A 26,852-nucleotide genomic window follows, 5' to 3' on the forward strand; every position below is an offset into this window, starting at 1 on the left:
CGTTTTAGGTCACCTTGGGGAATCTTCCCGACTTTTCTTTTTCTAGGCACTCTTCCTTGTATGATATGATGTAACAAATTGGTTCACCATTCAAGTATGATTCTAAGAGACATTTCCTGAACTTTTATCATACCAAGTTCGTGCATTCAGGAATATAATCAAACTCAGAATCAATCATATTTTAGATGCTGTGGATTTTTCATGACCGGAGAGATTAGATACTTTTCTATCCTTAACACCTGAGACAACAATCTTAACTTTGGAGAAATCATTTTAAGTCATGTAAGCTTCAAAATCTTTCTTACCTTTTGAGAGCTCTAACTTCATTCTCACATCTTTCCAAAACATTTGTATAGATTCAATAAGTATTTATAATTGATAATGCGAGCAATTCTTGCACAATACAAAACTCCTAAATTTTTTATTTTTACTGCCAGATATCTTATTCCCCTGGCATCGTAGGGAAGATGGAATAAATGAGATCCAGTGTATAAACACTGGAGGTATGGGTATCCAGAGCGTGATCTTTTTGGGTCTTTAAACCATCACCAAAGGAAGATATAACTAGGGCAACAAGAGTCAGGATGACATTCATTACCAACATTGCAGAGGTCGTCAACGATGCCGTGGGGTTTTTTAGCATATACAGGGATTGGGGTGGTCATTATTCGTAATGTCCATATTTGCGTTTGATTGTTTGTTGAGTGGTTTTCTGTATGGTTGCTTGTTTGTTTATCCTGCTTGAGAAAAATTAAGAAAGTATGATACACTGGAAAGGACATTTACATTCTCCATCATCATTGGCCCAGTGAGAGCATACTTCCCAGATGGTCCACTTCATACCCTACCAGTAGGAGTAGCGCCAAAACTAGATACAGAGGCACAGGTGTAGCTAAACCCTCCTGTTAGGACTGAGCCCATAAAAACATCAAATCATCCTCCCCATATCCATAATGATGGGCTTCCAGCCAGAAGCCTTGAGTCCAATTCCCAAGAATTGGGTCTCCCCCTGGATTCCTATGACTCAATTCTTGAGAGGTAGTTTCCACTAAAAAAGGTCCAAGCCATCTTCGGAATGGCTGAAGTCAGCCCATACTCTCACAAATAGGCCTTCTCTCATTCATGAAAGCAGGCAGTAATAACAAATAAGGAAATATCCACTTCATTTAAGAAAAAAAAATATATAGTATATAAACATATAAAGAAAACAAAAAAATATATATAAAGATGAGAGAAATATTACCAGAGTTAGGACAGCAAGCTGAAAGTTGTTAAAACTAGGGGGAGGTCAGAGTCATATGAAGAAATAGGAATAAAAAAAGAGAAAGAAATTTAGATTCGAACTGAGGGGAGGAGTTTCCTCACGATTTGAGAGCCCTCTTGTTGTCACAAGGCTTCAACAAGGAAATGATATTCGATGCTGAAGTCATGTGACGACTTCACGGCATTCTCACATTAAGAGCAACTTGATGATAGTCTGGGAGTATTTGAATGCAACAAATTATCTGAATTATGAAAAGTCTTCAAAAGAGAAATATTCTCAGAATGATAAAATAACAGATAATATTTTCTGATGAAAAACATAATTCTCCCGTTTTTTATAAACTCTAACACTTTATTCACAATACAGTATATACTGTGTACAGTGAAAATAGTGTCACAAAACATTACACTTCGGAACTGCCTCATGACTTGTGTATATTCATAACCATCTAATCAATAATAAATGCCGGTATATATGGATCTTTCTCAGACGATGGATTGACGATCTAAGAAAATTTCGCGCGTCTAGGCTGGCATAGAAAGACCATGAACAGACAGGAGTGGATAAACATGGTTGAGGCCTTTATACTGCAGTGGACTATCATCAGTAAATATATATATATCTCTCTCTCTCTCTCTCTCTCTCTCTTCTCTCTCTCTCTCTCTCTCTCTCCTCTCTCACTCTCTCTCTCATCTCTCTCTCTCTCTCTCTCCTCTCTCTCTCTCTCCTCTCTCATCTCTCTCTCTCTCTCTCTCTCTCCTCTCTCTCTCTCTCTCTCTCCTCATCTCTCTCTCTCTCTCTCTTCTCTCTCTCTCCTCTCTCTCTCTCTCTCTCCTCTCTCTCTTCTCTCTCTCTCTCTCTCCTCTCTCTCTCTCTCCTCTCTTCTCCTCTCTCGTCTCTCTCTCTCTCTCTCTCTCTCTCTCTCTCTCTCTCTCTCTCTCTCTCTCTCTCCTCTCTCTCTCTCTCTCTCTCTCTATATATATATAACAAATCTTATCAAAATCCAATAAGATGCACAAAACAAAGAATTTGGTTTGTGAATAATTCATGTTGCCATTTTAAAACGCCAATTAGTATACTTCCTATTCATTTGATAGTAAAAAATAAATCAAAGTCTGTGAGTAATGCTGTACATAGCCTTGTAGGCCTACTTATCTCTCATAATCTATTCCCTTCTACGTGCAATTTGACGTAAATCAATTATGGCTCTCAAAAATTTTAGCTAAGGCTTAATATCGCTGGTGTCGGGCGTCGGCGTCGGTGGGATGGTTCAGGTCGGTATGGTTAGGACCGCTGTGTCGGCTCACCCCATGTATATTGACGAAGGAATACTCTAAATGGAAGACGACCTGTGAATAGTGGTTTTCACACCGCCCTGTCTTTATACACGACGCCCTTAGGGGTGCTCGGGCGAGGGTAGTAACCTCTGCATTCCATGCTTTAACTTTCTCTGGTATATTTGGAAGTTATTTTATATCAGAAAAGTGACAAGAAGGACCTTTTCACCGGGCGACACAGGTCTCTCCCCAGAAATAGATTTTTCCTTCGTCAAAATCCCTTAATCAAAAAGTAATCTCTATGCGCACCTACCAGCAAAAATACCTAATTTATTTGTAAACAAATTCGTATCAACAATCATTAAAAATGCAAAGTACAACAATAACAGCACACCTGCATGTGAAAATACAACAAACCAAAAAGAACAGACTGTTCATTTCCACCTTTCTGATGGGAAAGTTCCAAGAAAAATTATTTTCAAAATTCCAAAACGGAATAACCAAGAATGATTGGTCGCCACACAAAATCAACTATTCTCACCATTCATATGACAAAAATAAATAATAGAGGTTCACAATGAAATATGAATAAAACCAATGAAGAATACTGAAAAAAAAGTGTTACAATCAAAATGGGACAGATGGAAGAATGAAGACAAATAATGGGGAGAAAAATCTGATGTATATAGGAGATCTTATGTAAATGACAAACAGATAGCCTACATATGAATAAATGTGGAAAACTAAAGAACTTACTCGATTCTCTATATCTATTATTCCCTTACCTTTCAACAGCTCTTTCCACAAACATACCTGAAAATAAAGACAGTAATTAATCCAAGATAATGATCTTATACGAAAATGGCAATAAACAACTTTATATAAGGATGAAGGGATGAAAGTAGATTAATTAACAAATGATACTGCAGGAGAAGCATAAGAGAGTACAGTATTTGCTTATTTTTCTGGTTATTTAGATCATGTTTTACACCATTATCAGGTAAATTATTGCAAAATATTTTCAATTTTACTCATTTCCTTGTACATTATAATATGAGTGAATATTATCTTCGGCAAACAGAAAAGATAAAAAAGGTGACCATTTCCTTCTTCGATTTAAAAGAAAACCGATTTACATTTTATCTCCAAAGTGAGGATGGTATAAATCAATTGAAGTGGAAAGGACACGCTCCAGTCCAAGCAAGAAAGACAATGAAAAGTGCACCTGACATCAAAAAAGACACTTGCAACTTGTTGCCAGAAAAGAAACCAATTAACCCTTTTACCCCCATTTGGAAATTTCCAACCCTTAAACTCCAAGGGGTTATTTTTTTCCCAGCACATTTTGCAGTATATTTGTTTTTAAATTGCTCGAACGGCCTTAATTTTTGTCATAGAGAGGTCAGGTTGGTCTCATTCTCTTGGAAAATGCCTGAATTTTGTGAAAAAATTATCAAAAATATGAAAAAAAAAAAAATTGTATAGCATTTTTTTGCAAGGACGTACCGGTACGTCCATGGGGGTAAAGGGATGGCTTTTGTGAAACGTACCAGTACGTCCTTTGGGGGTAAAAGGGTTAAGACAATCCCTTGGGTAAGATACCAGGAGGCAACCCAAATACAAATCAAACAGATCTCCCATGGCGACCCAAGTAGCCCAGCTATCGCCTAACTCCCTCTCCCAAGAGCCAGAATGATAACCCAGAAAGGCGATACAAAAACCTCGAGACAAAAGACTACAGGCGACATCGTTCTTGAAAGAAGACAAGGGAGAACGTAATACTAAGAAGCGACTCATATGGAATCTGTTTAATTAAGAAGAAAGACAGGAAGAGAAGAACTTCCATAAAAGACTAAAAGATCCCTAATGAGTCGAAGACTAATGACAATACTGTACAGTACTTAATTCTCAAGCCTGGCACCGAGAAAAAGGGTAGTGGCAGCAAAGTCTCAAACCTGAGGAGAGAGAGAGCTAAAGACACTTCTATTCCTTGCCAGTAGACCCATCCCAATACAGACGGCCATGAAGGAAGGAAGCCCGTAGGCCAGACGACCGGACTCGAACAGTAACCAAGAGAGGCCAACACTGTGAACAACAATCACCGATGAAGAATATGACGCTATTGAAAATTGGCCAATTCTCAAGAACTGATATCGCGAAAGGATGGACAAAATAGGCACAGGAGGCATCTCCAATTCTCCATCCTTATGAAAAGATCCTAATAGTTTCACTGGATCCATGGTAAGCGATGCAAGAGGGAGGTAATGTCAACATTGCCAATGCCGAAGCAACTATCTGGAAGGAGGTCACTCATTCCATTGTAATGAGTGCCTAGGACAACTAAATGGACAGGTGTCAGGCAACATAGAGGGGGAGGGAATCAGTGTTGCCCAAAGTTATCAAAATAGGCCTCGAATTACATTGACACCAAGAGAAAAGGGAATAGGAAGGAGACGACTCATTTCCATGGAATGAATACCTACACCAATCAAGTATTTCAGTGTTAGAACACACTCAGGGAATGTCAACTATAGTCCATTTCTTTTAGCGATGCATATTTGCACCGACTCGCGGCGGTGCCCTTTTAGCTCGGAAAAGTTTCCGGATCGCTGATTGGTTAGAATTATCTTGTCCAACCAATCAGCGATCCGGAAACTTTTCCGAGCTAAAAGGGCACCGCTGCGAGTCGGTGCAAATATTCATCGTTAAAAGAAATGGACTATAGGACAAGTCACCAACACAGGCTGTAGACTACCTGCTGCCTGAATCATCAAGGCACTGCTACCAAGAGAAAGGGCACAGGATGGACATTTTCTAGTAATCAATGAGGAGTGTGCAAACACAGAGTTAGGATCAGAATGGTCACCAGGAATAGAGCCATTACTAAATTCTCAAAGATGCCAAACAGAAAGGCACTAACGAATACCAAATCCCTCCTAAGAATGACATAATACGTGGAGGGAAAAGCATAGTTGACAACTATGTCTACCTGAGTGAGGTTAACTGTCTTGATGCTTCAGTGTCAGGTGAAAATGGGGGAAGCTTCACACAGGCCTGCGTTGCTGGCACAGACCAGGAGACTACCTGTTGCTTCACAGGAGAAGGTGCTGTCCCCCAAAATGAGAGGGGACGGGTAGTAGGCGACTCATTCCATGGAATGAGTGCCTAGATAGACCGAATCATCTATGTTACGCAACTTGGACTATGACAAACGCCAGCCATGGTAGATAATACTGAAAGTAAACAAACTGCCGCCTGACTCCCAGAGGAGCTGCCACCAAGGTAATTCACTCTGATATTGTAAGTGGCAGATCAGTCTGCTGGTCTGGTGTTAGGTGAAATTGCAGAGTATAGACAACAGTCCAGTGTTCCTACACCAAATAACAGCATTACTCTGTCACTTGTGAATACTGACGACATTGTCGTCCACAGCGTAGTGAGGCAACAACCGCTCGACCTTTGTATGACTCTGAAAAGTGTAACAAGGATTAAAGTTAAACCTAACCTAATTATCCCCTCACCCAACCATGTCATACTAGGACCAATTAACCTAACACCTAGAATGACATCCCTAACCCAGCTAGATGAAAAAAAAAAGACCTTAACCCATATGGAGGGAGATAAAATCAAGTCTTCTGACTGACAACCTGTCCTTCCGTTACCAGCGGACCCAAGGACCAAGGTTGCCAGGAGCAACAGAGACAGACTATAAATAACAAAGGTAAAGACGTAATGACCAGCAAGTAGCCATCTCCAAATCCTTGATGGCAGGAGCCTTCCTCATGAGAACCATTGTTGTAGCCAAGACTCTGAGACTGTGGGCTACTGGTTACCCAGGACCCCAACCCAACAAAATGTGTCTCTGATAGAATGAAATCACATTCTCAATAAAAAGTCACACGAACCAACGAGGAGACTAAAAAGAAACGAGGGAACCTAGGAACATCGGGTACTCTACATAAAAGAGTAGGCCAGGCTCTCACTGGACATTTATATAAATCATTTATTTTTCAACCTGGTTACCATATGTTTTATGCATTTCGGATCATCATGATGCACGAAAGTCTCTTATATTTTTCCCCACCCTCCTATACAATGAATTATAATGCGGGGGATCTCGGAGGGGAGCTGGGAGTTTTGGGTGGTTAAACAAAAAATCAGTGTAATAAATCATGCACTAATAGAAGATTTATATAAATCCCACCAAAATCAAAGGAAAAATATATGGGTCATGTGTTTCATGGGAAATCAGGGTTTTACGAAGGAGAAAAGCATAGCATGAGGTAAAAAGAGTGACGTGTCCTAACCTACCGACACCCACCTAAGTTACCAAGCCTGCAACCTACCTCCCATCTAACCTAACTTATAATGGCTTTTGAATTACAAAACCTTCAACACAAATTTGGTCAATTAGACACATTTCAATTATTCCTTACCTTAAGTCTGGGAGGTTGATGGCTGAGGTTTCTCTGTGCCTCAGGGGGACTACCACTATTGGAAGTCAACCCCCCACAGTTTGGAGGAAGTAAAATTTTGTGTCTTCAAGCAGGAAATTCTGGAGTCATCGTGCTGGAGAATTAAATTGTATCAGTGTAATGCTCAATCATGAAAAATATTATTTGATATAAAACCGGATGTTAAATATGATTTTGCTACAGGGATAAACATATAAAAAGAAAAGCAATGTATATAATTCCAAAATAGAAATCAATACTCTTAACATCCCTCCACAGCCTCTTGATGCACTGGGTATGTACACCTGTTTTAGGATCCTATAAGTGTTCACCATGATTAACAGAGGTGTACATATCCTTCATAGGTAAGATCTTCATAGGCTCTCCATAAAAATCACAATTACAGATAATTTGTATTTTTCCTAACTATACATACCGGTGTCATTTAAAAAGGAATACAGTATATTATGGGGAGCAAGCTGGTACGGCTACTGAAGAATCATCGAGGGTCTGGCAACAAATACAGCTTGCCTAAGGTCGACAGGCTCTGGTGTGTACAATATTGACGTGTACACTTTAAAAGACGAACTGCCTGTGCATGACAGAGTAACAGATCATCAATATTGTCAGTTACTTTCCTAATTGACAAAATGGAGAGCGAGTCAAACCGATAAACATTAATTGATGGATTCTTTGGTTTTGCGACAAAGTCAGGTACGCAGGAGAGCAAGTCACCTCCACCTCTTGAAGTGTGAAACCACATACAAGAGACTGTGAAGTTCACTTACTCTCTTGGGGGAAGACAAAGCTAGCAAAAAAGATCCATGTCTAAGGCCTGCCTTAAAGATTCATAAGGCGCCAACTTGAGAGTTCAGGCTTGGAATAAGATCAAGGTTCTAGTCAAAGCTGATAATTCTCACAATGAGAAGAAATCAATTACTTTCAGTTGGAACACCTTGATCAAGGCTGAGTGATAGCCTTTCACCGCTGCAACCGAGATAGGTTTCTCCTCTCACAGTTAAGCTAAAAAGTCCGCAATCAAGGGGATAGTGACCTCAAGCGGCACAATGTCCTGTCTACCCCACCAATCATAAAAGAGACAATTTTGCCTCTTAGACTGCTATGGGGGATTTATGGAGGTATCCAAAAAGTTGTTTTGAAAATCCCTTCTCTCGGAGGAAATGCTGGATAACCTTCAACCATGAAGAGAAAGGCAAGACACTGTTGTGTGAAACCGCTTTGCATGTGACTGGTGCAGAAATGTTGGCCAATTTGACAACTATCTCGGAACTTCTATGAGTACTGTAGACTTAGAAGATCTGGGTAGAACACCGCATAAGGCTATTTCAGCTGAACAGGGAAATCCATATACTGTATGTCTATATTTCCCAAGAGTGCCGGAATGCATCTTCCATTAGCAATGATGAATCTGGAACCAGAGAGCAATACGCCTTTTGTTTGTTGTTCCTGTGAGTGACAAACATCTATAATCAAAGAACCACACAAAGTCAGGAGTTCCCTCACCAATAGAGAATTCAAATACCACTCTGAGCCAATTAACTTGCCTAGTCAACTCAGACTGTCAACTATCACATTCTGCCACCCCAGAATGAAACAAGCCAAGAGGTGGACTGCGTAGACTAATGCCCACTGATCCATCTTCATAGCTAATTTGCAGAGAATCCGAGGCACCGAACCCCTTTGCTTGTTGATGTCACGCACAACAGTTTTGTTGTTCATCACACTACCGAGTGACCCTGTAGGGTATCAATGATATGGAGTAAAGCAAGATACGCCACTTTCAGTACAAGGCAATTAATATGAAACGTCATGACTTCCTATGTCTACAGTCTCAGATGGGCTCCCCAACCCCTGTTGTGACATGTCTTGGAACGAAAGAAATTCTGGCAGAGGGACCTGCAATGGGAACCCACGCAACAGGTTCTTGTCTTGAACCCACCAGTAGAGATCCTATCTGACATCTGGGAGCACTTTGACCAGAGCAGAAGGGGAGACTGCCTTCTGACAACAGTGTGAGTTCAAGGCCCACTGTACTGACCAGAGGTGCATCAGACTGAATAAAACTAACCTCTCTGAAGAGGAGAACTGACCCAGATTTTCCCTTATAGCGCTTCGAGAGATTTGGAGTCAAAGAACAAAGCTGCGACCTGTTTGAACTGGTGGAAACATTCTGGCTTGGATCGTGTCTATGTCCATACCTAAGTACCGTAGATGATGCTGGGGTTCAAGAACAGACTTCTCGACCTTTATTCTGATGCCCAGAACATGACAATAATTGAGAATAAAGTCCCTCTGGCAGAGAATCTGAAATTTTGACTCCGCCAGTATCCATGGCGTGAGCCCATAAATACTCCAGGGTGAAGAAACGAGTGAAGACTTGCCATGCTGTGGAATGGCCAAAGCAAATGACCTGAAACTGGAATCTCCTCTCTCAGAGCAAATTGGAGATACTTTCTAGAAGTTGATAGGTGCCTAAAGTAAGCATCCTTTAAATCTATAGATGGCAGGAATTAGTTTCATCTGATTGTCTCTTGAACTCCGCTGGACATCTTTATCTTGAACCGTGTCTAGAAAATGAACAGGTTCAAGCGATCCAGTCACATGACTTCTCCAGCCTTCCGTCAACTTTTCCTCCAGGAATAAGTTGCTACAGAAGTGTAGAGGCCCATTCTAGACTTCTTTGATGGCAATTTTTCCCTGCATAGTCCGAAACTCGTCTTATAGAAGTCCTTGGTGATCCTTTTCAATACAACAATGGGGATGGCAATTTTTCCCTGCATAGTCCGAAACTCGTCTTATAGAAGTCCTTGGTGATCCTTTTGAATACAACAATGGGTTAGTCAGAGTCCAAGACAGAAGAGGGCAACAGTTCGTAAATGGGACGAAGTACCCGGAGCAAAGAACCTCTACAGCCCAGGGATCAGCCTTATAGAACCTTCACCTTATCCATCGACTTGCTAGACATCTCCCAACAAGAAGTAGAATGAGGGGATTGTCCTGTTCATGAGAACACCACCTTCTTCAACCCCACCAATTGGGATGTCCACCCTGCCTAAAGGAATGGGTCAAATCTTGCCTTCAGTAACGAGGATGGTCTGGGTCAGAGAGAAGTCTATGCTGCAGAGGCTACTGCTTAGGAGATGAATGCCTAGGTTTTGCAGGCTGTGGCCAAGTCTAGTTAGATGAAGCTGCTATCCTAAAGAAGGAAAGTTGGTTCACTTTCTCTCAGGACCTCAGTAGGAAGGGGAAAAGGTTGGATACTGCCATTGAGTCTGTAAAAGCCATCTGACGCACTAACTTATCAACAAGTGTATTGCTTCTCTTCAGGATGCAGTTCCCATAGAGAAAAGCACATAAGTGAATCAGTAACTCAAGTACCTTAGCCCATGACTGAACGAGTTCTTCATACAGTTTACGAGCTTTAGTGTCCAAAAGGATTCCAGAAACAATGTACAGTAGTATGATATGGTACTCAACAAGCAATCCAACCAAGAAAATACCAGCAAGGTAGACACAGAAGCTGTTCCAAATTTAGAATTTCAGCCACTGTCAAAACAGCCAACTTAACCCTTTTACCCCCATGGACGTACTGGTACGTCCTTGCAAAAAACTGCTGTTTACATTTTTTTGCATATTTTTGATAACTTTTTGAGAAACTTCAGGCATTTTCGAAAAAAAAAAATGAGACCAACCTGACCTCTCTATGACAAAAATTAAGGCTGTTAGAGCAATTTAAAAAAAATATATAGCAAAATGTGCTTAAAAAAAAAACCCTGGGGGTTAAGGGTTGGAAAGTTCCAAATAGCCTGGGGGTAAAAGGGTTAACAAATGGGGTCAAGGTGCCACATCTGGATCCAAAGCAACGGATTAGGATGTTTCCTCTTCAATAACATAAAATCTACTGTGCTTAGAAAGCACCAAGAGAAATAATTTTGACAATCTCAGTGCCTTAAAGGCGTTTTTTGGAGCAGAGAACTACTGTTCAGTCTTACGAATAGTCCTTCCCCAGTCAGGACCAGAATAGTTCACGACTGTGTCGAGAACTATGGGGTTCCGGGTAAACACTTTCAATGGACATCTTCCTATCTATGCACAGTGCATGCTCAAAATGCCTCACCAAGTTTGTTAACCTCCCTAATCATCACTAAGAACCCGGGATCTATAACTTTACGATCTGAGGAACCAATATCTGCAGTAGTGCTAGATGGATCCTCAATCATAATTGGAGAATGAAAGTCAGTCAGGTATACTCTAGCCCATTAACTGGGCAGAGGAACAGAAGATTCTTCCTGCTTGACCACAAGGTGACAATTCTTGCATCTTTCTGGGATGTCCTTTTATTGCTGCCTAACCTACGGTACTGGAACGGGAAAAAAGGACGGTAATAAAGGAATATCTTGCAAGGGAAACTCCTTTGACAATGCAGGACCAGGATACTGTTTAGCAGGTTAAGTGGAGGCTTACCATCCTCTTCAACTGAGGCAGGGTCAAAATAAATTCAGACAAAACAATATTCCCCTTTAAATGGTTCATTCCTAGATGATGTGGAAATACAAGGATCAGGAAGTTGCTCTTCAGAAACTGTCGCAATCGTGGGAGTACAAGGTCTAACAGACCTAGTCCTTCTCACAGAATGATCTTTGAGGATACCTGGCAAACAGAGGGAAAGGCTCAAGACGTTTCTTTCTTTGCACACAATTGAGGGGCAACCATGTTCATAGGCGGAGGTACTGGAAAGTTTCCGCTCCTCTTGGAAATTGATCTTGGAGTACAGTACAGTGCCTAACCTGCAACACCTCATCATCCTCCAGTAGTTCAATTTGATGAGAAAAGGCGTCCCTAGGAGATACGGCATGTTCCACTTCTACAAGCGTTGTGTAAAGGAAAAGCGCATAAAGACTGAGGGTGTGCACTATGAGGGACACGGTATGCTCCTCTAAACTATGGCATGGTGAATGCTCCTCTAAATTGCGGTATGGCGGACGCAGCTCTGAATTGGGGTTTGGTGAACGCAGCTCTGAATTAGGGTTTGGTGAATGCAGCTCTGAATTGGGGTTTGGTGAATGCAGCTCTGAATTGGGGTTTGGTGAACGCAGCTCTGAATTGGGGTTTGGTGAACGCAGCTATGAACTGCGGTTTGCTGGATGCGCCTGGCACTCCCCACTGCACTACTGAAGAAATTACTCCATGATGCAGAATGAGCTCATATACTCGTACCTTGATGCTTTTAGCAAAAAATTGGGATGACACTTCCCACTCTTTAATACGTAGTAGGTTGGCTAGGGCACCCTCCACCCGTTGAGATACTACCGCTAGAGAGATATTGGATCCTTTGACTGGCCAGACAGTACTACATTGGATCCTTCTCTCTTATTACAGTTAATTTCCCCCTTGCCTACAGATACACCAAATAGTCTGGCCTATTCTTTACATATTCTCCTCTCTCCTCATACACATGACAACACTGAGATTACCAAACAATTCTTCTTCACCCAAGGGGTTAACTACTGCACTGTAATTGTTCAGTGGCCACTTTCCTCTTAGTAAGGGTTAAGAGACTTGAGCTATGGTAAGCTACTCTTCTAGGAGAAGGGCACTCCAAATTTAAACTATTGTTCTCTAAGTCTTGGGTAGTGCCATAGCCTCTGAACCATGGCCTTCCACTGTCTTGGATTAGAGTTCCCTTGCTTGAGGGAACTCAGGCACACTTCTATCTTATTTCTCTTCCTCTTGTTTTGTTAAATTTTAATAGTTTATATAAGAAATATTTATTTTAATGTTACTGTTCTTAAAATATTTTATTTTTCCTTAGTTTCCTTTCCTCACAGGACTATTTTCCCTGTTGGAGCCTCTTGGCTTACAGCATGTTGCTTTTCCAACTAGGGTTGTAACTAAGCAAGTAATAATAATAATAATAAAAAAACAACCTTGGCATATGATAAGACATGATGGAACTCAAAAGAAGACAAGAAAAATATCATGATAAGAAACCTCCAGGAACTTGTGCATAATTATTTGGCAAGTTTTAATTGACTCAAATTATCAGGTAAAGATTATGCCGAGAGAAAAATCTGAAAAGCTTCCAAAAGAAATAGCAAACATCGCAAAAGCAATAATCTATCTTCTCTATCCCAAAGGTTAAACAAAGAACTTTTAAAACAGTACAGCTGTTAACAGTTTTATCTACTGATATGTTACTGTAATTCCTACCATACAGGTATTCCCTAACAGTTTCTATTCCCAAACAGAGCATGCCAAAATGGCCTGTACCTGTTCATCTCTTATAGGAAATTCCTGTTTGGAGTAAAATTAAAGTACCACATAATTACATTATCAAGACCCAATGAAGATGTACTCCTTTGGCGTCAAAATCATTAGTGACTCGCACATGAGACTAGGAACCCATAATCTTCTTGTTATCAATTAGCAAGAAATTTGTACATACTGTACACTGTACATTTAAATATCATCTAAACAAACCTATAAATGAAACATAAACTGTCACAAGTCTATAAAGTCCAGCTGATAAGACAAAATTAAAGGTAATTTGTATTTTTCCTAACTATACAACATGAGTCCTTCACATAAGATAGAGTATAAGTAAAACTAAGGTACTTGGCAGTTAAATTTTATAATAAGGTGTGAACAGGTGGTCAATAGATGGGTGGGGAAGCCCCACCCACCTGCTTGCTCACTGAACACTCACTTCGATTTCTAGGGGACAGGTGGAGACAGAAAAGTTCCAACATGTCCTCCCTAAGATATGCGTTCCCAGCCCTCCCTTAAGCATCTGTGAACAGGGGCATCTTCGGAGGAGTTGACAGACTCCATTGCTGGGGTTTCCGTCGACCAAACACCCCTCCAGAACATCTCCCACTGCTGTATTCACTAAACCCAATAGTAGGAAGGATTGGTGATGGCTGACCAGGGATGCATCAGGCACCCCTGTAGCTACCGCTAGTGGAGGCGCAAATCGGGAAAGAGTTTCTCCAATGACGAATGATGTCTAAAGATGTTGCCACTGATATGCCTGTAAAGTTGAACTGTACGAAAAAGGGTCGTGCAACCTCACTAAGTCTGTTGATGCAATTCGGAAAGAATACCGCTGCTACAGTATCTATCAATATCCCCATATACTCTTACCTTCTCTTGGCCTTGAGACAAGGTTTCTTTCAATTAATAACAATACCCAGAATGTGCTAAAGGATTAGAAGTCTGTCTCAACCTTGGGCAACTGTCTTCCTGAAAAGAACAGCATCTTCTAATCTTCAAGATACATCAGAGGGCAAATCTCGTTCAAGTGGGCCCATTTTTAGCTTAGCGTGTACACCTCAGTGAACACCAGCGGAGAAATGGATGATTTGAAGCCCAAGTCTTTGAATTGATACAGCACACCACTCCATTGGGGACAAAGCAAAAGCACTTTCTGCTCAAATAATGGATGGGCACCTGAAAATATGCGTCCTTCAGGTCGGAACAAGTAAGAAGTCCTCTCCTTTGGTGACAGCCTGCTGGTGTTCCACCATAAAAGGAGACTGAAGAAAAATTCATTCAGAGGAGAGAAGTCAATCACAGATCTCCATCCTCTTGTTGACTTCTCTACTAGGAACAGTAGACTGTAGAAGCCAGGAGATATGTCTCCGACGTCTTCTTGAGGTTTGGATCCCTTTACCATCACTGTTATCAATGAATCGATAGAAAGTAGTGATGGAGTCACTGAAGCTACTTGGAAACATTGCAAGGCATGGGAAGGGCGATAGCGGCTGCCAATGTCCTGACACGTAATGCTCATGCTCAGTTTTATAAGAGACCTAGCAGAGGTAGAATGAGCATGAGCTCCTATGCCTAGTACCGTAACTCATTCCGGAGTTAAGCTTGACATGGTCCTACTCATCCCACCATTAATCATGCCGAGAGATCAGTGGGTGTCTCATGAGATTTAATCCAACTGGTCGTCCTGTTTCAGTGAGTTCTTCCCTCTATTCATTGGAAATTTCCGAGAACCGACCACCATTAGTAGATAACCACCAACTGCTAGAGCATGTGCTCAGTCACGTGAGACCCTGGCACTGGGCAGTAGTGCCTGTGCTCATTTTCGTGGGAACTGAGCACCAAGAACTAGTGTACAGTATGTGTTCGTTCTCATGAGAACCGAGTACTGGAAAGCCATATCGTCACGTAGAGGGCTTCTAACATAAGCAACCCCAGAACATCCTGAGAAAGAAAGTGAGTGTTCAGTGTCGCTTGGGGCAATCACTTAAGCAGTAGTGAAGTTTATTATCTGGTACAAACCACAGTTGGGGTTGGTTTCGGTGCACCACTGATCCACAGGCGAAGTCTCACAAAAGACTGCCAGACTGGTCGTCCTATAAAGGCTTTGGTGACATCCTCTTATTACCCTTTGGAGTAAAAATGCATACAGATGGAACATGCAACAATAGGCAAGCTAGTTACCTGGTGACTTGAAGGTAACTATCACCTAAAAATTATTGAGTTCCTATTTGCATGATTCCAGTTCATGGTTACTGAACCCATGATTCCCAATAGCAATATTACAGATTGGGGCCAGCAATCGCATGCTTACCAACTGCAACCGGTGATTACATTTGCCAATTTTAAAGTGACCCATTGTCGTTGACGGCAATAGCAGCAAGTGGTCAATCCTATGAGAAACGATGATCGTACAGAATAACTAAAATGAGACTTGTCTTGCTGGGAGATAATGAAGACAAAGACGACCAAACATCTCACAACCCAAGATTATGATTGCTGATCATAGGGCAAACATTGTTCTGCGAACTGGAACGTTAATGAAATGTAAACTCTCATCTTGTGTCCATGGAGAGAATACACTGCGGCCGTTCTCCCAAAAAATATGCTGCAGGTAGTTACCATCACGACCTGTGCTATCAAGCCTCTTCAACGCTAGCTCAGGGTGATCGTGATCTTGGCGATTCTGAGTGTGTTCTTGACGAACGTGTTTAAGAGGAGCGCTTGTAGTGGTTGGGTGTGGGGCTATTCGTGTTCGTGGTGATCGCTTCTCACGAGAAGAAAAGCCCGGAGTGGGGAGCGCTTCTCCTACTTTCAATAAACAGTCGATTCCAGAGAATCGTAAGAATAATCACATCGTCCACGCAACTTTATCAGGTGGTCAGCCAAAGAAGCAAGTTGGTTGGGGGACCCTTAGGTTAGGTTGTAGCAATGTTTGTTTCCAAGGTGAAATATGGTTCTCCTGGCAAGAAAACACATCTGGAATTACAAATGGCTGCTATGTCCTGATTAGGGAAAATGGATAATTAACAAAATCTTTTCAAGATAAAACTGTAAGCTTGCAACAAAACTTACATATAGGAAGGCGATTTGGTAAGAAAACTTCAAGAGCATATGAATACATGTATAAGTGTCTATGCAAGTGGTGTTACTATCAATATTTACCATATCTTTTCTCTAGTGACTATTGACATGCTTATAGATAAGGAAATATAAATACTGTATCTAAATGAGTCTTTTTATAGTTTATATATGAAATATCTGTTTTGTTATTGTTACAGTATTTAAAATATTTTATTTCAACTGTTCATTATTTCTCCTATCATTAATTTATTTCCTTATTTCCTTTCCTCTCCAGTCTATTTTTCCCTGTTGGAACCCTAGGGCTTATAGCATCCTGCTTTTCCAACTAGGATTGTAGCTTAAATAATAATAATAATAATAATAATAATAATAATAATAATAATAATAATAATAATAATAATGTGCCTTAGATTATTTCCATGAAGTTAACCTAGTATTATATACATTGTTCATCATTTATTCTAAATATGTTTTATGTTCATTTCAGATTGACCGTGGTCATTGTTCAATAATAAAGACATTTGAATAAATGGACCAAGCTCTTATTTATGACCACGGTCAATCATTAATGCCTTCATTGTTTGCAGGATCACAAGTTCAAAGACTAACAATATCGACAGCGGGAACAAGTGAAGAATGGGCATATTTTCAATCACGATGGTCTGACTATGTAGACGCAACTAAAATTGAGGGCCGTGATCGTGTGGTACAGCTTCTAGAATGCTGCGAAGAACAACTTCGAAAAGACTCAACACGATCATCTGGTGGCAGTCTTACTAACAAGACTGAAGTAGAAGCGATGGGAGCAATAAAAATCTGGCAGTTCGAGAGGAAAACACTATGGTAGCTCGAGTGACTCTACACAACATGCGTCAAGACCGTGATGAGCCTGTACGACGTTTCTGCGCACGACTTATAGGACAGGCTAGTGTTTGCAAATTCCTGATAAAATGTCCAGGATGCAACGTTGATGTAAATTATACTGACATAATAGTGAGAGACGTATTAGCACGCGGCATATGTGACCCTGAAATACAATTAGATCTACTTGGTGATAAGAATCAGGACATGTCATTGGAAGAAGTTGCACAGTTTGTCGAAGCTAAAGAATCTGGTAAACGATCTGCCTCCCGACTATTAGACTCTCATCAGGTCCAAGCAGCGGCCAGTAGTTCATACAGAAAGGCAAAACAAACCGCTGTCAAAGATAAAAACGAAGTTTGCTCATACTGTGGCAAGAAAGGACATGGTAAAAACACTCCTGCACGTGCAAGAAAATCAGAATGTCTAGCTTACGGTCATAGATGTGAACACTGCAACCGAGAAAATCACTTCGAGAGTGTTTGCCGTAGTAAGGGCAAACCAAAAGTGAAACCCAGTGCTCACAATGCCAATGACTACGAGAATGCGGTGTTCAACACCTTGTGCAGCGTATCATCAATCTCTAAACGACACACCAACAAGACATTGGCTTTGGACCACCATCTGTATGACAACTTATCTGATACTTGGATAAAGAGACCTTCCAAATCTCAACCTTTCATAAATCTGACAATCAGAACGTCACCTAAGGATTACGAAGACTTTGGTTTCCACCTTCAAGCTGGTACACATGCTGTTCGTATATCTGCAATGGCAGACACTGGATGCCAAAGCTGTCTCGCAGGTATGAAGGTCATCCACAAACTTGGCCTCAAGCAAAGTGACCTCATTCCTGTAACTATGAAAATGCACGCTGCAAATAACAGAGGCATTAAAATCCTTGGTGCCACAATCCTTTGTATATCAGGAACAGATGAGCAGGGAAACCTTGTTGAGACTAGACAAATGACATATGTCACCGACAACTCGGATAAGCTCTTCATCAGTAGGGAAGCCTGCATCGCCCTTGGCATGATATCGGATAGTTTTCCAACTATTGGTGAAATCTATGACACACAATCGGAAACTCCGGATGCCACCAACAATGGAGTAGGAAGCGTTAGTGGACTAGCCAATCAGTGTGACTGCCCAAAACGTCAACTACCACCTCCGCCGCCTACAAAATTACCGTTCAGTGCAACCGAGTCCAACCGGTCTAAACTAAAGGACTACCTCTTGAAGTACTACGAATCAAGTACATTCAACGTATGTGACCACCAACCGTTACCACTACTGGATGGACCCCCAATGAAGCTGATGATCGATCCGAATGCTGATCCTGTTGCTCGTCACACACCAGTGCCAGTGCCGTTACACTGGCAAGAGGAAGTTAAAGCTGGACTTGACCAGGACGTCCGCCTTGGTGTCCTTGAACCTGTCCCAATCGGAGAACCAGCAACTTGGTGCCATCGGATGGTTGTATGTGCTAAGAAAAATGGCACACCTCGACGAACAGTTGATTTTCAGCCTCTCAATGTGCACGCTAAGAGAGAAACGCATCATACGCCTTCTCCATTTCACCAAGCAAGGTCAGTACCACAAGGAAAAAAGAAAACCGTCTTTGATGCCTGGAACGGATACCACAGTGTACCGATTCAGGAATCTGACTGTCACTTAACTACGTTTATCACTCCTTGGGGACGCTATCGTTATAAAACAGCCCCTCAAGGGTATATTGCTTCTGGCGACGGATATACTCGACGGTATGATGAAATAGTTGCCGAGATACCCAACAAAACTAAATGTGTCGACGATGTTCTTCTTTGGTCTGACTCAATAGAGGAGAGTTTTTTCCAAGCTGTACAATGGCTCGACATATGTGGAAGACACGGCATAACACTCAACCCTGACAAATTTCGTTTTGCAGAAGACACAGCTGAATTCGCTGGATTCGAAATAACCCCAGACACAGTTCGCCCATGTGCAAGATATCTTAGTGCAATTATGGACTTTCCAACCCCAAGAAATATCACCGATGTCAGATCTTGGTTTCGTTTAGTAAACCAAGTATCGTATGCTTTCAGCATGACCGACAAAATGCTACCATTCAGACAGTTATTGAAACCAGGAACACCATTCACCTGGAATGACAATATTAATGCACTCTTTGAGGAGTCTAAAACTGCCATTATCAACGAAATTGAAGAAGGCGTGCGAATCTTTGACAAGACAAAACCTACCTGTCTCGCCACCGATTGGTCAAAATCAGGAATTGGATTCTGGCTGTTCCAGAAACATTGCGACTGTCCAGACTACCGACCGTTTTGTTGTCGCACTACTTGGAAGATCACACTTGTCGGAAGTAGGTTCACACATGCAGCTGAGTCGCGATATGCACCAGTTGAAGGTGAAGCGTTGGCAGTCGTCGATGCTCTTGATAAGGCAAGATACTTTGTTCTTGGCTGTGAAGATCTTGTGGTCGCAGTTGACCATAAACCCCTGTTGAAAATATTTGGTGACAGATCATTGGAGGACATATCAAATTCACGTCTCAGAAACTTGAAGGAAAAGTCCCTCCGCTATTGATTTTGCATGATTCATATCCCAGGGGTCAAGCATCTCGCTGCAGATGGAGTATCGCGCCACCCAACTGGAAAATCTGAAAAGCTATCGCTTCAAGATGACATTGCATCAGTTGACAGTGTACCTTCCGTGAGAAATGTTCCCCTACACAAATTGCCATCAGCATATTCTGTTTCCACTGACAATGATATTGATACTTGTATCACCGCATCAGCAGTATGCTCACTTGACTCACTTAACGTGAGAGCAGTCACCTGGGACAGAGTTCGCACTGCCACAAGTAGTGACGATAACATGCATGAACTGCTCAGCCTTATAGAATGCGGAGTACCAGAGTCTCACCAAGAGTTTCCTGTACATCTTCGAGAGTATTTTCAATTCCGCGAGCATCTCTACACTGTTGATGGTGTGATACTATACAAGGAGCGTATAGTTATTCCTCCAGCCCTTCGTCAGGAAATTCTCACATCTCTTCATTCAGCACATCAAGGAATTACCTCTATGGTATCGCGAGCAGAGTCATCTGTGTTTTGGTCAGGGATAACACCCGCTATAACAGCACTTCGAACAGGATGCAACCACTGCAATCGCATCGCGCCTTCGAATCCTAGTGCTCCGCCTACACCCCTTATATCTCTAGACTACCCGTTCCAATGTGTTTGTGCAGATTACTTTCACTACCGAGGAGTTGGATATTTAGTTATAGTTGATCGATACTCGAATTGGCCCATAGTTGAACGATCTTCGAACGATGCAGAGGGTCATATAACTTCACTACGCCGAACATTTGTGACATTTGAGATTCCGGATGAATTGACATCTGATGGTGGACCTGAATTTACAGCGACGGCAACTAGGCAGTTTTTAAAGGACTGGGGAGTCCATCACCGCCTTTCCTCTGTGGCCTTCCCACATAGTAATTGCAGAGCCGAAATAGGCGTCAAAACTGTCAAGCGTCTTATAGCGGACAACACGGGCAGTAACGGGGATCTCAACACTGATGAATTCCAACGTGCGATGCTCCAATACAGGAACACACCTGACAGAGATACCAAGTTATCTCCTGCAATATGTGTATTTGGTCGTCCCATCAGAGACTTCATACCTGTCCCGCCCGGCAGGTACCGTCCCCACGACACGTGGAAGGAAACACTCGATGCAAGAGAGGAGGCCCTAAGACATCGACGCCTTAAACAGGGAGAGCGCTTATCAGAGCACACTAAGAGACTACCCCCACTGTCCGTAGGTGACCGGGTTCGCATCCAAAATCAAACAGGAAATCACCCCCTGAAATGGGACAAAACCGGTGTCATCATAGAAGTCCGCCAATTCGACCAATACGTCGTCAGAGTTGATGGCTCTGGTAGGGTCACGCTAAGGAACCAGAAGTTTTTGAGACAATACGTGCCTGTCAGGAGTATTCCAGAAGTCCATACAATTAGAGATGACTATAATCGGAATCAGATTGTACCTATTGACAATCCTTCGACCACTAAAACGTCTGAGACCATTGCGAAAGACACCATTCCGACAACCCAAAATCCGGACACACATGGTACTCTTCCATTGACCACTTTGCCGTTACCAAGTGGTACTACCCCTAACATTCATTTTGATGTAGCTGCTCCGGAATGCTGTCCCAACGACCTCGGTAACACTGCAAATCATCAAGCAGAGATTCCGCCTCCCAATGATAGCACAAACTCTCCATCGCAGTTAACTCCTGCCATGCCAAATTTGGAGCAACGCAAGTCCAGTCGTACCCGTCGACCGCCAGCATGGCACTGTGATTTCGAGATGAACTAGCTATAGTGTCATCATGATCAACACATGACAATAATTGTTTTTAAAGTTTCTGTTCCTTCACATGCTAATAGGAGTTTAGTGTTCATGAACCTATAATTTGGACGTTTAATTACCACCCAATGTTTTGACATCAGTTTTTAACCGACCTCCACGAGAGACATTTTAAAAGGCCGTTTGAAAACTTGGGGGGAGATAGAGGGTTATAAACATTGAGTTATATACATTGTTCATCATTTATTCTAAATATGTTTTATGTTCATTTCAGATTGACCGTGGTCATTGTTCAATAATAAAGACATTTGAATAAATGGACCAAGCTCTTATTTACTTTTGTGTCTTGGGAAACCAATAAGTGGGATCCAACACACCAAAATCTCTGATTATGTTTTTGGCAGTAAATTCACTTTAGGCCTTAATTTATTTTGGATACCATAAGCCTAACATGGGTCTACATAGTATAACATGGTCATCATAAATCGGAAACCTGCATACCTAGGCCTAAGCTATGCACATTGAATACCTTGGCGTAAAACTTATGTACACTTACCACATCTTAAAGACAACATTGATCTTAGAAAATAGATATAAGATTCACCTCATAAAATTACCAAAATCATTAAATATTCGCCTTCGTCTACTGTAAATGCTTTGGTCTGAGCCACTTTAGGCCTATGCCTAAGCAATGCGATCAAACTGAAATCATACATTGGTCTGAGCCACTTTGGGCCTATGCCTCAGCAATGCGATCAAACTGAAATCCTACATCGGTCTGAGCCACTTTCGGCCTATGCCTCAGCAATCCAATCAAGCCGATATCCTACAGGGGTCTGAGCCACTTTCGGCCTATGCCCCAGCAATCCAATCAAGCCGATATCCTACAGGGGTCTGAGCCACTTTCGGCCTATGCCTCAGCAATCCAATCAAACTGAAATCATACAGTGGTCTGAGCCACTTTAGGCCTACGCCTAAGCAATGCAATCAAACTGAAATCATACACTGGTCTGAGCCACTTTAGGCCTATGCCTAAGCAATCCAATCAAACTGAAATCATACATGGGTCTGAGCCACTTTAGGCCTATGCCTAAGCAATCCAATCAAACTGAAATCATACATTGGTCTGAGCCACTTTAGGCCTATGCCTCAGCAATCCAATCAAACTGAAATCATGCAATGGTCTGAGCCACTTTAGGCATATGCCTAAGCAATCCACTCAAACTGCAATCATACATTGGTCTGAGCCACTCTAGGCCTAAGCAATCCAATCAAACGGAAATCATACAATTATTGTCATTTGAGATTTTAATTTTCTAAAGCATACTCTTATGTTCATATTTCCATTTGACAATCAGCTTGCCTTTTTAAAGAAAAACACTATCATACAAGCGACATATCTTTGTTCTACTACTTAAGCTGCTACAACTCCCTCCTTTCAGCTCTCTCTTACACAGCTGAAATCTCACACTATCCCTCCACCTCACAACTTAAGCTTAAACCACTATGAAGTTTTCTTCACCTATACCAATATCTCCAACTAAAACTTTTCAACTCCTTCCCGAGCTCTCCTACTTATCGGGACTTGCTACTATAATTCTTTTTCTCTAACTAAGACTGGAGCCAGTGGGATCTTGGGAAAAAATATTAATATAAAACTGTATAATAAGATTAATTGTGACTCATGCATTTATTTTTAAAAATATAACAATGTATTTATTTATTTATTACATTTTTCTTTTTTGAGCATAAAACATTTGATCAAATTTCGTATTTTCTACCAAGCGTCAATTTTTATAGCATATTTAGGAGTTACCCTTAAAAATATTTTTCTTTTATACTTATATAGAAGAAAACGACCCAAGACTTCTCTATGGAATACTAATCTTTATTTATAGTTGCACGCGTTAATATCATCATGAATATAGAATACATTAGTCTCTTATATCTGATATATATATATATATATATATATATATATATATATATATACATACATATATATAGATACATATACATACACACACACACACACACACACACACACACACACACACACACACACATATATATATATATATATATATATATATATATATCAGATATAAGAGACTAATGTATTCTATATTCATGATGATATTAACGCGTGCAACTATAAATAGAGATCAGTATTCCATAGAGAAGTTTTGGGTCGTTTTCTTCAATATATATATATATATATATATATATATATATATAGAGAGAGAGAGAGAGAGAGAGAGAGAGAGAGAGAGAGAGAGAGAGAGAGAGAGAGAGAGAGAGAGAGAGAGACATTAATTTGAGAAAATAAGAAATATTATGACAGGTAAGAAGAGAACAACATGGAATCGGTCAGGGTAGATCAAAATTATTCTATCATGAAAGTTATAAATGTATTAATAAATCTTATACTTGGTATACTTAAACCTATACAATGAGATGATATATTGAGAGGCAATGTGAAGGTGGTATAAAGTATGGAAGATACGTTATCAGGAGCAACGATTTTATGATGGTAATAAAGTGTCTATTTGGCTGGCTGAAAAAATACTAATTTTGAGTAATGGTAAAAATAACATCAAGACAAATACATGTTATGTCTCCTAGGCTGTTTGATATCACTACTATTGACTATGGCTACTGACTATGGTGAAGTTATGTAATAAAACAAATGTTAAAAACTTACATAAAAGTCAAAAGGCCAAGAAGTAGGTGCAGATATGGTAGGGATAATACTTTATTTCAACTCAAACGTGTAAATACCTATCGATATGTCTGTTGTGATAAATGCATAAATAAAAACATCTACACACATTACACATTACGTCAATAATTTCATGCACTTCAACAGAGGAAATAACGCATAAATATATTAATCATAGAAATGGATCATGAGTTTTGGATAAGAATAAACAAAAACAAAAAAAGTAGAAATCGTATTGATAAGTTGTAGAATTGTTCTTACATAAAGTTAATATGATGCCCACGATAATCATCGTTGGTATGAAGATCACGTTAAAAGGTTTAGAGGTACAATACGGTAATGATAAGAGTCTGATAGGCCAGGAACACACTAGCGACTCTGTGGGGCCACAAAGCCACAGCATTGTGTGGCGGGGATGTGGTCTCCCATATATTTCCATAGTTTTCAAGTTTTCCCGCGCAAACTAGCAACTGTGGCAAGCGACTGTGGCTCTCTGTTGCTCATTCCCGCCACAGGCATGGCGTGGCTTTGAAAACAATGGAAACCTGTGGGAGACCACATCCTCGCCACACGATGCTGTGGCTCTGTGGCGCCACAGAGTCGCTAGTGTGCTCCTAGCCTTAATGGTATAACTTAGTGAAAACCTTAAAATAATAGGAAGAATTGGAAAGCGTGTATGTAAAAACTGCTTAAGTATGGATTGGGAAAGTTTTCAAAATACAACAAATATAAATAAACTATTGACACTATTGACCCATATAAACTTCCTCATACCAATTAAGCGTTCAAACAGACCGAACTGGGGTTCGAATCCAGCTCAAACTCGATAGTTTCTGGGAGTATCTGCAACCTCAGCATCCTTGTGACCTAAGTATTGGGTGGTTTGGGGGGAACCTATAGGTTTACCAGCTGAGTCCTGGCTTGTGTGGAGAGGGGCCTTGAGCGCTGATCATATGCATATACGGTCAGTCTCTAGGGCATTGTCACTGTCCCTTGTACTACCTGCTGAGTCATCACCAGTCATTGCCTGGCCCACCCTGATCCTACCTTGGGTGGAGAGGGGCCTTGGCTGCTGATCATATGTATATATGGGAAGTCTCTAGGGAATTGTCACTGTCCCTTGTAGGTCTACCTGCCGAGTCATCACCAGTCATTGCCTGGCCCACGGTGATCCTAGCTTGGGTGGAGAAGGGGCTTGGGCATTGATTATAAGTGTATATGGTCAATCTCTAGGGCTCTGTGACTGTCCCTTGTAGGTCTACCTGCTGAGTCATCAGCAGCCATTGCCTGATCCCTCCTGATCCTAGCTTGGGTGAAGAGGGAGCCTGGGCACTAATCATATGTATATATGGTCAGTGTCTAGGGCATTGTCATCACCAGCCATTGCCTGGCCCACCCTGATCCTAGCATGAGTGGAGAGGGGGCTTGCGCACTGATCATACGTATATATGGTCAGTCTCTAGGGCATTGTCATCACCAGCCATTGCCTGGTCCACCCTGATCTTAGCTTGGGTGAAGAGGGGGCCTGGGCACTAATCATATGTATATATGGTCAGTCTCTAGGGCATTGTCATCACCAGCCATTGCCTGCTCCACCCTGATCCTAGCAAGAGTGGAGAGGGGACTTGGGCACTGATCATATGTATATATGGTCAGACTCTAGGGCATTGTCATCACCAGCCATGGCCTGGTCCACCCTGATCCTAGCATGAGTGGAGAGGGGGCTTGGGCACCGATCATATGTATGTATGGTCAGTCTCTAGGGCATTGTCATCACCAGCCATTGCCTGGTCCACCCTGATCCTAGCTTGGGTGGAGAGGGGGCCTGGGCACTAATCATATGTATATATGGTCAGTCTCTAGGGCATTTGCCACTGTCCTTAGCCTCTGCTATTCATGAGCGGCCCTAAAACCTTTAAAAAAAAAACCCTCATCGACAGATGAAGTGAAGAGGGAAGTTTTGAGTGTAGAGACTGCAGAGTTTGCTGGTGGTATTCTGCACAGCTGAATGGATGAAAGAATACGACAGGGAAGTCACAGTCAGTCACGCCTGGCCCAAGGACGAGCTGCTTGCCGACGACCAAAAACCCATCGAGATGAATGACAAGGGCTGTTGATGTGAAATTGAAATTACTGCCTCGACAAGTCTACAAACACGTGTCTGATGTGAAGCAGCAGGTAACGTTTTCTCTAGTCGGCCACACACGCACACATTATTATTATTATTATTACTACCCAAGCTACAACCCTAGTTGGAAAAGCAAGATGCTATAAGCCCAGGGGCTCCAACAGGAAAAATAGCCCAGTGAGGAAAGGAAATAAGGAAATAAATAAATGAAGAGAACAGATTAACAATAAATCATTCTAAAATAAGTAACAATGTCAAAACAGACATGTCATATATAAACGTCCTTGTGTATAACTATTTTGGGATTTTTATTTGGTTCTGAGAAACGTACTTTTTTTTTTTTTGGGGGGGGGTACATCAAACAGCACGATCCTATATGAAAGATCTGTGC

At 41.4% G+C, this 26,852-nt stretch overlaps 1 long non-coding RNA gene across 1 annotated transcript in view; it reads right to left on the minus strand.

Annotated features, from left to right (window-relative positions):
- Window positions 1-2,865: 2,865 nt before the first annotated feature.
- Window positions 2,866-26,852, minus strand: part of LOC137617319 (uncharacterized) — a 63,506-nt gene continuing 39,519 nt past the window's right edge. Inside the window, exons 3-4 of the long non-coding RNA XR_011039617.1 lie at window positions 6,978-7,110; window positions 2,866-3,354 (exon numbers count right to left, since the gene is read on the minus strand). This is a non-coding gene — a long non-coding RNA (uncharacterized lncRNA). The remainder of the gene's footprint in view (window positions 3,355-6,977; window positions 7,111-26,852) is intronic.

The sequence above is a fragment of the Palaemon carinicauda genome, chromosome 2 (genome assembly GCF_036898095.1).
Source record: "Palaemon carinicauda isolate YSFRI2023 chromosome 2, ASM3689809v2, whole genome shotgun sequence".
Classification (NCBI taxonomy): Eukaryota; Metazoa; Arthropoda; class Malacostraca; order Decapoda; family Palaemonidae; genus Palaemon; species Palaemon carinicauda.